Source organism: Falco punctatus (assembly GCF_963210335.1).
Source record: "Falco punctatus genome assembly, contig: scaffold_50, whole genome shotgun sequence".
NCBI classification, from domain to species: domain Eukaryota; kingdom Metazoa; phylum Chordata; class Aves; order Falconiformes; family Falconidae; genus Falco; species Falco punctatus.
The window spans coordinates 250,036-266,483 of NW_027660309.1; the positions used below are offsets into that span (position 1 = coordinate 250,036).

At 45.5% G+C, this 16,448-nt stretch overlaps 1 long non-coding RNA gene across 1 annotated transcript in view; it reads left to right on the plus strand.

Moving 5' to 3' along the window:
* Window positions 1-9,579: 9,579 nt before the first annotated feature.
* Window positions 9,580-16,448, plus strand: part of LOC308057165 — a 153,159-nt gene continuing 146,290 nt past the window's right edge. Inside the window, exon 1 of the long non-coding RNA XR_013925163.1 lies at window positions 9,580-10,462. This is a non-coding gene — a long non-coding RNA (uncharacterized lncRNA). The remainder of the gene's footprint in view (window positions 10,463-16,448) is intronic.

Sequence of the window (16,448 nt, forward strand, 5' to 3'; positions counted from 1 at the left end):
CTCCTGTGCCCCCAGGCAAGGCAACACCCCCGGGAACGAGGGCACGGAGGGGGCCGGGGCAAGACGGGGGATGCTCGGCCGACTCCAAGGGCTCCTGGCAGCACAGGCCTGGCTCCCCGCCCAGGCTGAGGCTCCCCGCAGTGATGCTGCCGTTCGCTCCCAGCGCCCTTGAGCTGCACCTGCGGGTGCCGGCGCTGCCCGCAACCCCCCCACACCCCGCCCCAGCACCGCCCGGCGCTGCTGCCCCCCGCCGCTTACCGCTCCGCCGCGTCCCGCTCGTCGATGCCGCATTTCTTCAGTCTCTGCCGCACCTGACCCAGGTCGCCACAGGCGGCCGCACGGTGCAGCTTGCCCAGGTCCTTCAGCCGGAGCTCGTAGGCACCGGTGGGGAAGGGCTTGGCGGAGCTGCCGGCCGCTGCCGGCCGCCCCTTCTTCCTCCTCCCGAACCCGAAAAACCTCTTCATCCCGCGGCACGGTCCCGCCTCAGGGAAGAGACGGCGGGAGGCACGCGGCGGGCTGCGGCAGGCCCCGGGTCGGGCCGGGGGATCGGGGGCCCCGGGCAGGGCCGGGGGATCGGGGGTCCCGGGCAGGGCTGGGGGATCGGGGGTTTCGGGGCAGGGCATCGGGGGATCGGAGGGCCCCCGGGGCAGGGGGATCGGGGGATCGGGGGGCCCCCGGGGCAGGGGGATTGGGGGGTCGGGGGGCCCCCGGGGCAGGGGGATCGGGGGGCCGGGAGGCCCTCGGGGCAGGGGGATCGGGGGGGCGGGGGGCCCCCGGGGCAGGGGGATCGGGGGGGCGGGGGGCCCCCGGGGCAGGGACGGGGGATCGGGGGGCCGGGGGGCCCCCGGGGCAGGGGGATCGGGGCCCCGGGCAGCGGCCCGGTACGGCTGTCTACGGAGCGAACCACCAGAGGGCGGGAAGCCGAGCGCACAGGCTGCTCCTCAGCGCGGCAGCGGCGGACAGCGCCTCCCTCAGCGGCGAGCGCGGTGGTTAAACGGCCGGCGGGCTCTGCTGGCGGGGGCGGGGTCTGCTCCGGCACGTGTCCAGCGCGAGTGACGTCACTTCCTGCCCCGCGGTGCCCGGCGGCTCCCGCGTGGTGCCCGGCCGCGGCGCTGCCGAGCGGGGCCGGGGGCAGCGAGAGGCCCGACGGGTGGCGGCGGCGCTGCGCCCCCCGCAGAGCACTCGGGCCGCTGTCGGGAAGCCCGGGGGGGTGCCGGCGTACCGGGCAGCAGCAGCTCCCCGCTGGCCCCGGCGGGGCCCGCGCTGCGAGCACGCTGGGGGGCTCGGTCTAGTTGGTTTTAAAAGAAAATGGCTCAAACTGGGAAAGCGCTTGTCGTTCAGGGCAAGGGCATCTCGTCAGGGAGTTATGGCCAAAACAGCTCTGCGAGCAATTCGCCTCCTAGTTTGTTGAGCAGTCCTGCTTGTGTGCCATCGTTAGCCCTGGGCAAATGGATGCCAAAGGAACGAACAGCAAGGGTTAATATAGCGGGAGGGGGGCGGGGCGGGGCCTGTAGGCATCATCTAGTTACCTGCCTTGCCAGGACAGGGTCAGAAAGTTACTTTCCAGTAAACGTGGCTGAGCTGGCACTGCCACAAAAGAACACAAACGCGCACTGAGGGTATGGAAACATGGTCCAGAAATCAAAAGACAGGTCGTGCCTTTGGTATAGATAAGTTGGGAACCATCCTCCTATTCTACTGCTGCGGTGATGGCACTAAGTAGTTCAGCGTGGTGAAACCTTCCTATAAGTACCATATGGTTTTGGGGTGATGTCACAGTCCAGTATACCCTAGATGGTTTGACTCATGGAACACCTTGGCAGCACACTTCTTCCTCTTAGAAACTGCCTCTTGCCAGTGAGTTTGTGAAACATGGGAGAGATGGCAAAGAAAACCTCAATCAGAGAGAGGGACACACTTCACTGTGATTAGCGCTGAAAATATTGATTACAACAGGACAGGAATCTAGTACCATTTTTAGGGAGGAGATTCAGCCCTTTGAAATGCCTTCTTTTTCTTCATCACTAATAATGGTACAGCTCCTAAAACCTTCATTTTCCTTTCTGGAATGAGCCTTCACAGCTTTATCAAGCCTGTTCGCTCTGGCAGTGTTCTCGCCGACCAAAGTGGCTGATGTACAGACACTTTCCTTAGCTGATCCTCAGTGTATTAGCAGCATTCCGTTATTGCAGACATGATCTCTAGAAGGAAGAGCTATAATAATAATAATAATAATTTTAAAAAGACAGAAAAAAGACTTTTGCTGAAAACACAGCCAAGTAAATTCAGGTTGCAAAACCCGAATTCTATGAGTTTTGGGAAATGGCTATGAGCAGCAGCCATTTCAAGAGCACCTCTGTAATCAGTCGGACCATTTAATGGGTGAATGGAGAGCAAAATGCATTTTTTAATTGAGTGTATTTGTTTTTTTCCAGACATTAGAAGAAAGGCAGGATTTTATTTACAAGATGGCAATACACAGTAAACCCAATCCATCTCTGCTCTTTCCAGGAGGAAGTATTTCCTCTCCAGTGTTTTTTCAAGTGCACGCATGCTCAGCCACAAAAACTTGGGTTTTTTTCAGGTCACTCCCCAGCCAAGACCAGGAGACTCTACAGTTCCTGTGCAATATTAAATGTTTCAGAATGGTATTAAACCCTCCCGTGATTACCCAGTTTTAGTTGGCAGGGACTTGGTAGCTGGCTGGGCTGAAATTCAGTTTCAGGCTTGGAAGATAAGAGGGTGCTGATGGGTCCTGTGGATATAGTATTATGGGCACAACGGGCACTATTTTTTATTATTAGCCAGAAAGGATGCAAAACTAAAAACTAGAATCTATCACCCAGAGCAACCTCAAAAGCACTTCTGGGAACTCTGCTTCTGGGTCTCCATGACAAGGGAAAGACGGACTGAGTCAGCTACTAGTAAGCAATAAGTTACTGCATTCATTTTTTCTGCATCACCTCACACTGCATCGTGCCCTGGGAAGCAAAGACAGCATTCCGAAAAGCAAACCCCCACCTGCCTCCTGCTCAACTCGTGCCTGAGACAGGCTTCAGGGGGTGACCTTGGGCAAGGCCAACTGCACAGAGTTGTTCCGAGTGATGGCTGCGTTACTCCCCTCTCTTCCGAGAGGGAGTAACTGGGAACTCTTCCCAACAGAGCCACTCCAGAACTTACAAAGATACCCATCTAGCTTTTATTTGCTTCCTCCGTGACCCCCAAACGATAAGGTACTCGCAGCCTGAATGGCAGGGATAACAGAAAGCAATGATATGTAAGAACCTGACCAGAAGGTGCATGTGGTTCTCCTGGGTATTGCCTCGGTGCCTGGAGAATTTTCTGGGCTCACCTGTTCCAACAGTTCAGCCTTTTCCTCGTCAAGATGAGCAACGCGCTCTTCAAGGTGGGATCGTGACTTCAAGTTCTCCTCCCACGTGCTGTGCAAGTCCTTGGATGTCAGAGCCAGCACGTTCTGCTTCTGCATCTGTGAAAGCAACAGTGGCAGAAGAAAAAGTAAGGTGGCCGGAAAAGACAAGAGCGCAGGAGAATGCAGTAACTCACACAGAAACAGGCCTAAGCTCTCCTCCACCAATCCAAGACCTATGGCCAAGGTTGATGTGGAGTGTAAAACACACCTTAGGAACCATAACCAAGAACAGCAGCTGGAGCTGGTGGGAAGAAGGAATAGTCTAGAAGTGACAGGATGAGGTTGCAACTTTGGGGAACAAGATGACATGTCCACGCACACACAAAATCACCCTACAGCTTTCCTGCCAAGCTCCTCTGGTTCCCTCTATACTTCAGTTTTCATAAGAACACTGCAAAACGTGGTGCAAAAGTACAACATTCGCTCCTACTTTAAACAGCTACACTCAGATTTCTTCATATAGTTACAGACATTAAGGACATTAGTTTTCAACTTTTTTTCCAACTCCTTTTGCAAGTGCAGCTTGTCTCTCTCCAGGTCACTGTGGTAGCGTGTAGCAACTTCAAGTGAAGCTTCTGGCATAGATTGCTTTTTAAGTGCATCAGCAAGCAGCTCCTGCTGCAGTTGTCCAACCATGCCCTAACGAAACAGTTAAATGAGCATGAAGAAAGTTCTAAGAACATGAAATACGCCTTTAACTTATTTTATTATACAATTAGACCTGTCTTTAGATTGAACCCAAAGGTATGAAATTTTGCCTGCCACCAGCAGGCATCTGCGCAGATGATGAACCTCTCGTCATCTTTCTCAGCTGAGCACCTTCAACTATCAGCAGCTGTTCATGAGGATTTCTGGTTCCTAACACATAAAAAAGGCTCAGGTATTGTTCTTCCTTGAACAATACACAAGCACACACTGCAATCAGGTATTTTTTTCTAACAAAACCCAAAGAAATCTGTTGTGATCTAAGAGCCATAGTATGACTGCAAATATTACTCTGGTGACTGAAGGCAGGACTTTGTATTAGATTGTTCTTTCTTCTGTTTCTTCACTATACAAATACAATTAAATGAATACAAATATCTGAAAGCTCTTTTGAGATACACTTTAAGAGTATGTTGAATCACATCCTCTTGTAGTCTTCTTACCGAGCTCGTTTTAGAATAACAACTGCCTTTATACTGATAGATTAGGTTTACAAAATTCTGGATAGCTCATATATATATATATATATATATACACACACACACACACACACACGATCTTCAAAAGGAGCCTGTTATTTTGGTAGTAAGAATACAAAGCAAGTCACAGATTAAAATGATTGACAGTACTGCTGGAGTGTGGCTACATATCATAAAAGAGAAGGGAAAGCTTAAGGTCACTGTCTGACATGAACTTTGAGGAACAGGCAGGCCCCTCAGAATCCTCAAAACACAGACAGAAATCAACAGCTGGACATTACTAATACTCTTCAATCTAGATAGCAACCAAAAGAGAAACTGTAGAAGAATGGCTGCAGAAGCGTGGCCTTAGAATCTCTGAAGATCTGCACAATCCAGGCCTGGTACTAGAATTGTCCTGTAATCAGAATTGTGCTGAAGTTGCTGTGCTGAAGTTAACAAGAAAGGTAGCCTTGAGCTATTCTTGAATCCTGAGACCAAGTAATTATGTTGTGCCAACAGGCCATGGCTGTAACAAGCTACAGCTGCTGGGAAAGCAGGTGCAGGGCCAAGAAAGAGAGGGAGCGGTATGGGAAAATAGGGAGTAACAAACTACAAGGCTGAAGCACAGCAACACAATTAGCTACATGGATAGAATGCTTATTTTAGTCATGATAATTAGGGGTGTGAGAACCGCGTGCGTTTAGAGACTACTAACCAATTCTATTTCTGCTTTACGAATGTGCATGTGTATCGGTTCTATATAAGTAGCGTTAGAAACTAATGAAGTTGAGCAAGATGCGTAACTCATATTGAGAGTCTTCTTGACCCCAGCGAACCCTTCTTCCAACAAGAAACTATTTTTTCCCCTCTGTAGAAGCTTCATATAAATCCAACCCCAACCACTTCACTTGTCTGCATCTTCATTTCTCAGCCCTCGTGTATTGGACGGTTCCTGCTTTTATACCACTCTCATTCATGTCATCAGTGCAATACTTATATAAAAAACATCAAATACAAAACCTATTCTATAGGGCATATGTCTTAGGGTTAAGACTTAAGGTTAAATCTTAAGGTTTAAGTCTTAGGGTTAAGTTTTAGGGTGAAGCCCTAGGGTTAAGTTTTAAGGTTAAGACAGGGTTAAGTCTTAGGGTTATGTCTTAAGGTTAAAGTCTTAAGATTAAATCTCAGGGTTAAGTCTTAGGGTGAAGTCTCAAGTATAAGGCTCAAAGTTAAGCCTCAGGGATATGTCTTAAGGTTTAGTCTTAAGGTTCAGTCTTAGAGTTAAGTCTTAGGGTTAAGACTCAAGGTTATGTCTTAGGGTTAAGTCTTAAGGTTAAGTCTTAGGGTTCAGGCTTAGGGTTCAGGCTTAGGTTTAAATTTTAAGGTGAAGTGCGGCAAATGAAGAGATGGGACACAGCTTGATGCAAGCAAGTTGTCGGTTTATTAGTGATTTTCTTACACTTGTATACATGTCTACCTTCTACATATTACACACTGATTGGTTAAATCTTAAGCGTAAAAAACACTGATTGGTTGATATTTAAGGCACACCGTTGAAACAATAGGAACTTATTAGTTTACCTTGACATAGCAACAGTTTCTATTCCAAAATTAGGGGGTTTCTTTCTAGGCGGCTTTCTTGATTAACAAAGTTACATATCGGCGCCATCCGTTCCCTTATCTGGCTACTTGTTTCTCTGTCCGTCTGGCTGCCTCCTCAGCTGTAAGGGCTCAGGGGTCTGCAGTTAGCTTGTTCCTTGGTTCCCAGGGCTTGTGCCCTACAAGTTCTAACAAGTCTCTATTCATCAGGCTATCAGTACTTGGACTCCTGTCCTTGAGGCCTTGTCCTACATCTCCCCCTTCCTGTTGCACAAAAAGAACCCCTGAAATCAAACGAGTTATTAATTTTTGTAGGCATTGTAAAAGACAAGGTGTAAGTAATAAAACAAACAAAAAAGCAACTAAAGCATATATAATCATCTTTACTAAACTTCTTAACCATCCTGAAATGCCCCAACCACTAAACAGCTTATCTAACCAATCCCAAGTGTCACTTTGTTGAAGATGAGAAACTCCATCCCTCAATCTTTGGATGCTAGCATGAATTGATTCCGAATGATCTGAAAGGTTCATGCAACACATCCCTTCAAACTCTTCACAACCATGACCTTGTGCCAGAAGCAAAAAATCTATTGCAGCTCTATTTTGTAATGTCGCGTGGCGAACACTATCAACATCTAATAAAAGACCAGACAGGGCACTGCTTGTGGCATTAGTTTGTTTGGCAAGCCAACAGCCAAGCTTATCTAATGTTGCCAGAGCCTTTCCTGCAGCAGCTCCAGGCAACAGAAGAGATGCAATAAAGCGTTGGCCAAAGGACCAAAATTGCATGTTATCATCACAATCGGAGGCAAATGCATGAACGCCACGCTTTGTCCTTCGAGAGTAGCGATGTTGTAAAATCATAGATGTGTTAGGATTCAGGCCGGAAAGTCTCCCTAAGCTACACGGACCTCCTTTTATATGAGAAGGAATGACAGGCCATGCTCTATCACCACAAATAAAAAATACTCCAGCAGGTAGTGAGAGCAGAGCATTGCTAGATTTAGACAAGTTGTTAGCAGTGTAATTACACCAGATACTTGTATTTCTAAAAACAGGATGAATAGGGGAAACGTCCCATGCCCTAGACTGATTCTTTCTCGTGTGGTTAAATTTTATGCAAAAATCCATTTTTACTGAACCAAGGAGTTCAATTTCCTGTGGTTCCAGAGTAGCCAGTGGGAGATGGAGTATCCATACATCCCAATTGTCTGTCACATTTTTTGATACATTTTTGGGTGGAAAAAGACTTTGAAGGCCCCTAGGTATAGGCCATTCATCTAATGGTAAGCCCACAAGACATGTGGAAAAAGGCTGATCCGGAGTGGCCATAGCAAGACACAGAGTATGCTGTCCAGTCAAGTTCGCCAACGTGACCCAAACATTTACCTTTGGTAGAAAAGGGGGATAAGAGCTACCTTCAATAGGCCAAGGTCCAGGTATGAACATCATTATCCATATTACTGAAAATGCTTGTTTCTCTTTTTCTTTTTCCATTGTTGTTTTACAACCAGCCATTCTTCTGGTCGTACTGTCCATGACCAAGGCACTGCAATTGATTGTCCACACTCTAATCCTACAGTAATGTTCTTGTTAATAATATAAATTCTGCTTGCTAATACAATATATTGAAAGAACAACCGTGCAATAGCCTGTACTTCTAGGCTTTCAATCAATGATAAAACATTTGCAAAAACTAAGTTTGGCAAAATCTCAGAACCTAACCCTATAACTCCCTCTAATTCCAAAAGAGGTTTTCCCATAAAACATTCAGCCCACTGTATATGATTAAACCTTAATATTTGATTATTACACTCAGAACACATCCAATGACCCCATCTGTCCCTTAGTCTTACAACTCGCCAGCGATCGTGATCACAGAGTTCACAATGAATCTTGATCCACGGTCGACAAGATGGTCCATGATCATAGCAACATAACTGTAGAAATAGAGACACTGTCCAATCTGGTTCATGACAGTGTCGTTGAAAGTCGATGTAATGGAAGATAATATCTGCTAGCGGTGCCGTCAGTGCGTTGGGGATCTGGTCTGGTCCAAACGTATTACCTTTGTTAAGTGGTTTAATCCAGGGCGATATTGTCCGTTCCAAGCGCTGTAAAAAGCAAAATCTAGATGCTATATCCTGAATTTGGTTACCTGACTTTAATGCAAAACAGAAATCCTCACACAGTTTTTATTTCATTCTGTAGGGTCGGTGTCGGTATCAGTTGTCTGCGGTAAAAGTTCACGGAAAGGTCGCACATTCTTTGCTGGGATCCATCTGGGTCCTTTTTCTGTGGAGACACAAGCATAACCTTTTCCCCATGTAACAAGAGGATATGGTCCCATGATTTTACCTGTTTCTGGATCTCGAACCAATACTTGGGCTTTAACCCGTGCCTCGAAGGAGGTATTTGCAGTAAAATGTCGAACTATCGGTGGGTTGTTATTTATTAAAGAACAATTTAAAAAATTAAAAACATACAATGCTTTCTGTAACCGTTCCTCCGGAATAGCCATTCCCATTCCCCCTTTTTGTTGTTGTAATAAACGTTTTGGAGACTGATGAGACCGTTCAATGAGAGATTGACCGGTGAGGGAATGAGGAATGCCAGTAATATCAGTTATACCCCATAGGGCAAAAAAGGTTTTTATAGTTGTTGAAACATAAGCTGGACCATTATCTGTCTTTATCTTTGAGGGAATACCCAAAGTAGCAAAAGCATGCATTAAATGTCTACGAACATCTCGTGCCTTTTCTCCTGTGTGACAAGAGGCAAACAAGGCACCTGAAAATGTAGCAATGGAAGAGTGGATATATTTAAGGTTACCAAATTCAGAATCATGTGTGACATCTGTTTGCCATAATTGTAGGCTTTGTAATCCTCTAGGGTTAATTCCTGCAGCAATTGATGGGAAAGAATGTTTTTGACAATCAGGACAGACAGCAATAATATTTGACGCTTGTTGAGAAGTAAGGTCAAACTGTCGCTTAAGAGCTCCAGCATTTTGATGGAAAAAAGAGTGACTTAGTTTAGCTTGTGCAATGTGGTCTGGCAGTACTTGAACTGGTAACGTCAATAGATCAGCTCGTCGATTGCCTTCTGCAAGAAAACCAGGTAGTGAGGTGTGAGACCTAATATGCATAACAAAATAAGGTGCAGATCGAGAGTCCAAAAGGAAAATAAGTTCCTGTAACAGGGTAAAAAGTTGTGAATGTGAAACATTCCGCAGCACAGAAGCTTCGGCTCATGTAACAATACCTGCAACATAAGCAGAATCAGTAACAAGGCTGAGTGGTACGTTCCATTTTCGGAAAACGCCAACAACTGCATTCAGTTGTACTATTTGAGGTGAACCGGAGACAGTCTCTATGTCCGAGTCCCATCGTCTCTGCTGATCATCCCACCATAGGAGAACAGATTTAAGTGATTTGCCTGATCCATCTGTAAACACAGTAAGTGCCTGTAAGGGTTGTTTGCTTCTTTTGGGTTTTAACATCAGACGAAAGTCAATGTTAAACAGTTTGTGTGAAGGTGGATGGGAAGTTATTTGACCTGTATAGTCGGCAAGTGTCATAACAAAGGTGTCTGATTACCGATAAAGCTATTGTAAGTATACTGTTGTTATTGGTAGACAAATACAGACAAAATCCTTCCCTGATAAGGTTAACAGGCGTGATCTAGCTTTAACAATCAGAGAGGCAAACATTTCATGTTGTGTCAAAATAGTTTTTGTAGACTGGTTAGGTAAAAAGATCCATTCAATAATCGACAGGGGGTCTGAGTTCTGAAGGTCCCATTGAAATATCAGGGCATGAGGCTGTCGAGCAGGGTTTAAAATAATCAAGTAAAAAGGCAGTTCAGGGGCCCATAGGTGGGCCTGTCGAGAAGCGATAGCTGAGGCAACCTTTTGTAAAGATGTATCTGCTTCAGAGTTAAGATTACGTGGAGAACAAAGATTAGTGTCCCCTTTTAGTAGGTCAAACAGAGGACCCAAGTCTGTATTAGAAATTCCCAATAGTGGTCAAACCCAATTTATTGTTCCCAGTAATTTTTGTGCATCATGCAGTTTTCTTACATTGGTATTGATCTGCAATGGTTGAGGAACAATAGTGTGTGCTCTTATTCGCCAGCCCAGATATTTCCAAGGGGGAAACTTCTGGACCTTTTCTGGTGCTATACAGAGACCTGCCGAATTCACGGCATCTGTGACAAGGGCTACAGCTTTCTCCATGACTTCGTGATGTGCTGCCACTAAAAGGTCATCCATATAATGATACAATAACACAGTAGGCATAGCATTTCGGACAGGACTGAGTATTTTTGCAACGTACCATTGACACATTGTAGGGCTATTTTTCATACCTAGTGGCAGTCCAACCCACTGATATCCCTGCAACGGAGCTTGCATGGTGATGCTTGGAAATGAAAAGGCAAATTTTGGGGCATCATCTGGATGTAACGGGATACTGAAAAAACAATCTTTAAGATCTAGGACAGTTAGATGCCAATGTCGAGGGATCATAGTTGGGGACGGGAGCCCGGGTTGGAGGGCTCCCATATCTTCCATAGCATCATTAATTTTTCTAAGATCATGGAGCAAGCGCCACTTGCCAGTTTGTTTTTTAATAACAAAAAACAGTGAATTCCATGGGCTAGTAGAAGGTACAATGTGTCCTTGGGACAGTTGTTCTGAGACTAAGTTTTGAAGTGCGCGAAGTTTTTCCAAAGGAAGGGGCCATTGATCCACCCAAATAGGAACATCAGTCTTCCAGGTTATTTTTAGGGTGTTGCGCACTTCAGTGGCCCCATCTAAAAATGTGTACGGATGGACATTCCCCATTGTGACAATATATCACATCCCCACAAAACCATAGGGACAGGCAGCGTAAAAGGTTTAACAGAAGCCACATGTCCCTCTGTGCGGATAACTGGGTAGCTGAAAAAGGTCTTATAGACATAGTCCAGCTGGCTGGACAAAAATGCACATCGCTCTCAGCTTCTCTGAAGTAAAGCAAAATACACTGTCTTTGGCTGTTTTTGTTACACAATAACAGGAAGATTTCGGTGGGAAAAGAATGTTGCAGGTGGGAACAGAAAACTACAGAAGAGAAACTAGGGGCGGGCTTGGTATTTAGGCAACTAACCAATAATGAGCTTAACTTTTGTAATATGTATGAGCTAATTATAAGAAGGCATAAAAGGTGACTGTAAGGCACAATAAATGAAGTCTGCTGATCACTCATATTGAGTGACTGTGTCTTCCCTCCGTCGCGACAAATGGCGCCCGAACAGGGACCCTAGAGAGGGCTGAACCTGCGAGCCACGGTTCGACGGAGATTCGGGTACCGGTCCTGAAAGCAGCGCAGGAGGCGGAAGGGCACAGTCCCCGCGCCCGGGAGCACCTACAGAGGGTCCCGCCGGCCACGCGTCGCCGAAGTCTCGCAAAGGCTGCAACAGCGCTGACGAAGGTGTGGAGAGACAAGCGACGTACGATTCGCTCATATGCTTTTTAGAAAAGCGGAGCGGTCAGGACATAGATTGTAACAAGGAATTACCCGGGTTATTAGCGTATGGGATAGCATCCAGGACCCCCGCGGCAGCGGCGAGCGGCGGCGCGCAGCCCAGCAGGCCCCTTCCCGGCCGCGGTTTCTCTCCAAGGCGGCACCCCCCCCCACCTCCGATCGGCGCCATGGCGATGCAAGCGGCCAAGCGAGCTAACATCTGGCTGCCCCCAGAGGTCAATCGGATCCTCTGTATTCGGAACCTACCGTATAAAATCACAGCAGAGGAAATGTACGATATGTTTGGGAAATACGGACCTATTCGACAAATCAGAGTTGGAAACACTCCTGAAACAAGAGGAACAGCTTAAGCTTCTCAAGGAAAAATACAGAATTGATTACAAACCCACCAAAAAAAAAAAAAAAAAAAAGTGCTTCAGATATTCAGATATCCCCTACAAGAAATGGGTTTCTGCCTTGAACTAGCAAACATCTCTGTGTTTAAAAAGAAGCCTTTTTGCCTTGATGGAGATAATTTATTCTGTATTCTGTATTTATGCTGTATTCTGAATGTGGAAATTGGTTGGGACTAGGAGGCTGGCTTAAAGGCATTTTGCAAACGGGATTATTATTTTTGATCATTATTGTAATAATAGTTTTTTGATCAAAACCAGCCAAAATTACTTGTAAGCATTAGGCATATCTGAAGACAATGCCTTTATTTGAATTAGCAGTTAAGGTGTAGTTTAATCTGATGCTGTGGTTTTATCTGCTTCTGGTGAAGTTTTGAAGTGATGAAATCAGAGATACTAAGAGTTATGAGGTAATAAGTTAATAATCTAAGTAAGGGTGCTGTCTTTTATGTCTACAAGTGCAATATGCTTTTATGTAGCAGAGAGAAACTTTGACAATAATGTTGCTTGAGCGAGATGTGCATGTGACAACTTGGGAAAAGGGATATCACAACTGGAGTGCAATAGTGTTTCTATGTCTGGCAGAGTAAAATCTTTCAAGACCTGAGTTTAGACAGTCTAAAATAAATTGTTAGTATTCAGAAAACCCATCTTAAGCCTCTTTTGCTTACATAGTGTTATGGAAGTCAACTGCTATTGTAGAGAATTAATGATTTTTCAATACATATTAACAAATACTACTATTTTAACTTGAGGCAGTTGAGTGAGAAATACTCACGTGTAGCATTTGAGGGAATGTCAGCATAAATCACACTTACAGTAAGACTGCATTTTTAATTACTGTACTCGTTAAGATTCGATGATGCCATAAGGCTAAGGCCTTTTATCACAAATTGGTTCTGAACTAAAAGGTGTGTGCACACGTAGATATGCACATTTGTGTTATTTTCCTTAATTGGCTACAAAATAATATAATTAGGTTGGGGACTAGATCTTGGGAATTTGTCTATTATACTTCTGTTTGTTAAGGAACGTGCATAACATCCAGCACTCATGTAGGCTTGGCTTGTGGCATAGTTGTCAAATTTAGCATAGACATTCAGACAGATAAGCAACGTACTCTTCTTGTGTGTATCACCTACAAGCCATTATGGCTTAGTGTGTAAATCTGTATGTAACTGTTGAAAAATCCACTTATGAATGTATATAGCTTAGAACTAATTTCCCCCCTTTGTTAATTCTTTGATATCAATGAGGTATTCTTCAGAAAATGTATGGACTGGTTGGTTGCATAAGGGCAGTTGTTATTTGGACAGAAAATTGTTAATGGTCAGGGATTTTCCACTAAAATATTTGCAAATATTCCTAGTCAAACATCAGTTTGGTTTCTTTTTGGGTTTTGAGCTTGCATTAGTCCATGTTCAGAACTTTAAAATTACCTTTGAATTTTTTAAACTTTTTATATCACTGGAACAGAAAGAGCATCTAAATTAAAGCTTCAAGCTAACTTTATTTTTCAAGTATTTCTGGAATTATCCTTCTGAACTGAGATTTTATAAGTTGGCTGTGTATTTTCCTGTGTTAAAACGCTGTTATTGAAAATGGTCAACCAGGCCTATGTCGCCCAAAATAAAAATGGAGGAATTGTGGATAACTGGCTAGCTGAAAAAGGTCTCATAGACATAGTCCAGCTGGCTGGACAAAAATGCACATCGCTCTCAGCTTATCTGAAGTAAAGCAAAATACACTGTCTTTGGCTGTCCTTGTTACACAATAACAGGAAGATTTTGGTGGGAAAAGAATGTTGCAGGTGGGAACAGATAACTACAGAAGAGAAACTAGGGGCAGGCTTGGTATTTAGGCAACTAACCAATAATGAGCTTAACTTTTGTAATATGTATGAGCTATTTATAAGAAGGCATAAAAGGTGACTGTAAGGGACAATAAACGAAGTCTGCTGATCACTTATATTGAGCGACTGTGTCTTCCCTCCGTCGCAACACCTCTGGTCTTTGAATTCAAATTAGTTCCAAACTCTGACGACTGTTACCGGTCCCCCCTATCCCAGCCAGTGTCTGAGAGACATTAGTCAGTGGCCATTGCGGAGGCCATTTGGCTTGAGAAATTACTGTGACATCAGCTCCAGTGTCAATGATCCCATTTAGTGCTATTTGTTGGTCATTGTAAATAAGGGTACACTGATACATAGGTCGCTGTGGAGAAATGGATTGTACCCACAAAATGTGAGGTAACCCTGTGGATCCAAAACCTCCTCTCCTCTGCGGAGGATGATCAGTGATAAGAGAGTTTACCCTTGCTGGAATCAGAATCAATTGTGCTATTCGACTGCCCTGAGGTGTCGTAGAAGGTGGAAATGGAGTCTGTGCCATGATTTTGATTTCATCCACACTGTCAGAGTCAATAACACCCGGTAAAACAAAGAGACCAGACAATGTTGTGGAAGATCTACCAATTAACAGAGCTTGTGTATCAGGGGGTAATGGTCCTTTGACATTTGTTGATAATAAATGAACCAAGGAATTGAGCAGTGTTACTGTGTGTGAGGTTGCCAGGTCCAGTCCGGCGCTGCCTGAGGTTGCTGGACAGAGACTTGAGGTGTCGGTGCTTCTCTCCGAGGTTGTTGAAATGTCAGCTGTGGCATTTGTGTCTGCGCGCATCACTGCCCCGCGCTCCGCGGTCGGTTTCCCTGTATCGGTTATCCCTGGAAGTCATACTTAGATTGACATTGATTAGCATAATGAGGCCCTTTCCGACATTTCGGACAAACTCCAGGACCACGAGGTTGTTGTTTATTCCCCGCAGCCCGAGCAAGACAATTTCTCTTTAGATGACCAGGCTTACCACAACCATAGCAATTCCCCACACCACGCATCGCTACAAAAGCAGCAGCCATAGCTTCAAACTTGTGGTCAACCGTACCGATTCGGTTACATGCTTCCACCATTTCCACCAGAGTGGGGTTCGGGTTGGGAAGAGACTTCAGTAGCCTTTTACAATCAACATTAGCATTTTCAACAGCTAGTTTTGTTAACAATATATCCCGAGCTTCCGCATTATCTACTTGACGTTCCAAAGCCTGTTTTAGTCTACCAATAAACTGCATATAAGGTTCTCGAGACTCCTGAGAGATGTTAGTAAAGGCTTTTTGTGGCTTTTGTACGTCAGGGACCTGGAAAAAAGCCTTTTTCGCCTCTTCTGTAATTGCCTCGAGAGCCGCACGGGGGCAGTGTTGAGCCTGCGCTACCGGATCAGCACGTGCACCGGTGCCCATAAGATGCTCTATTGCCAGTGTAGCTGATGCAGCATCATTATGGTTAACGTACGTGAGCAGGAGTGCTTGCAGTCCCCCTCTCCAGTGCGACTCCCATAACGTGTACTGAGTCGGGGTTAGCAGCAATCGTGCTAAAGATTTCAAATCATGAGGAGTCATGACATCAGCATCAAACACAGAAGATAACAGACTTATAAAACAGGGAGAAGAAATACCACGTTCCGTAACCGTGAGGCGCAGTTCTTTAACAACCGAAAAAGAAAGAGCCTCCCATCGTGCTCCCCCTGCCCGACCCTGAGTGTACAAGACCGGAGCAACTATAGTCTTAGCCATTTCTAAATCCCCCTCCTTTAAGGCTTGTTTCTTTATTTTTGCCCACACATCACGTAGATCAGGAGGGTATAAATCAGGTTCTTGTTCAGGCTCTACCAGTCCTGGGTCAAAGGGATCTTCTTCTGGCAGATACTCCACTGCATTAACACCCAAGGGTTTAGAGCACTGTGATTTAGAGGCTGATAAGGAAAGGGCTAGAGGAGCTTGCGACTCCTCCTCCTCTCCTTCCTCTGCCTTTTCTTTTTGTGCTTTTATAGTCTCAAAAATAACTCTCCATGAAGTGAGCAGAGGGTGGGACTCAGTATTGCCTTTTGTCGCAGAATCCCACAATTTCACCCCTGTGTCGTCCCAATGTTCCCGCGTGAAAATTGTAGTTGCAGTCACTGCAGGCATATTTACTTGCACCCACTTAAGCATTGCTTTAAGGTCATGCCCAGAAAGACTTTTCTCATGTTTGTTAGGGAGACCTTTCATAAGCTCATAAACATCTCTTTCCGGGGACGAAGCCTGATTCCCCATTACGGATTTCCCACAGCTCACCTCTCAACTCCGGAGGGATTTCAGGCCGGCTCCCGCTTCCTTTCCGCGGATCATTCAAAGTTCTGTGGGATTTGCTGCATGTCGCTCAGTCAGGCGATTCGAGAGTCAGTCCACATCAGATCCTTCACCGGATCATGTCGGGGTCACCAATTTGCGGCAAATGAA